The sequence below is a fragment of the Octodon degus genome, unplaced genomic scaffold, assembly GCF_000260255.1.
Source record: "Octodon degus isolate 3935 unplaced genomic scaffold, OctDeg1.0 scaffold00269, whole genome shotgun sequence".
In the NCBI taxonomy this organism is placed as follows: Eukaryota; Metazoa; Chordata; class Mammalia; order Rodentia; family Octodontidae; genus Octodon; species Octodon degus.
In genome coordinates, this window is record NW_004524845.1 from 325,339 (window position 1) to 326,612 (window position 1,274).

The following is a 1,274-nucleotide window of genomic DNA, read 5'->3' on the forward strand; positions in this document are numbered from 1 at the left end:
AAAAAAAAAAAAGAAAGAAAAAGAAAAAAAAAAGATCACTCTAGAAAGGAAGCTAAGCCATGTGCAGGAGGATGAGCACAGCAAACCTCACTCATGTGTGGAAGCAAAGCCAGCAGGTCTGGTGGGACGCAGAAGAAAGTCTTGTCTCAGCCTGGAAAGCTACACATGCCCTGGGACCAGAGGAAGAGGTCAGCACTACTGGTCAGCAGGGCCCACAGGTAATACTTACTGCTACATGTGCAGAGAGCCAGGAGGAAGGACTGGGAATGTCTGTGACCAAGAAATCATAAATGTTTGAGTATATAATAGACTTTAATACAATTTGAACATTATATAATGTATACATGTATTAAAACACTAAATGATATCTCATAAATATGTACTATTTTAGGTTAAGTATCAATAAAACAAAAGCTTTTTAAAATTGTAGCCAGAGAGCTTCTGCCTTGCACCGGTGGGACGTGCCGGTCCCAGTCCAGGCGCAGCATGGTGACACCCTTTTCCATCACCTTAGGAGCCGCCACCACTACTTCGCAGCAGCCCCCACCCTGCCCACCGAATGAGAATTTCTGATGTGTTCTGGGGACCTCCAGATCCAGCCCTCGTCTAGGCCCAGTGAGTGTGTGGGAGAGCTACCTCTCCCCCCTACTCCATTTTGTCCCCTCAAGACTCAGCTCAGGCCTGGCATAGAGGCCTGGGTGAAACCCTGCAGCTTCAATCCTTGCAGACAGTACAGGACCAAGACACCCAGCTAGTCCAGGAGTAGAACATCTTGCCAGAGGGGCACAACAGGATCTACTCCCAAGGGGGGTAGCAGGAAGGAGCTGAGCACAGTAGCCAGAACCAAGCCAGGCACAGCTGGATAAATCCAAACTTTGTAGATCTGCACCTGAATTTCAGTAGGTGCTAAGGTTATAACTGCATCAAAGCTGTACAACAAAGGTCAGAAGACAGGGCTGCACAAAATGACAATGAGAAGGAGCAAAATGCAATCTCAGACCCCAAGCTCACCCATAACAAGTGCAGAGGACACTAATACAGAACAAATTGGGAACCACACAGCTGAAATCAATGAATCAACTTCTGAAGTAAAGAAACAACTGCAGAAAGGTATACAGGAAATCAGATTGGAAATGAAAAAAGAAATCCCTAAATTAATAGCATCTGCAGTAAAGAATCAAATGCAGAAGCATATGGAAGAAATTCAATGCCCACACAGAACAAGTGCAGTGGACACTAGCTCAGCTCAAATGTATGAATTAATAGCATCGATA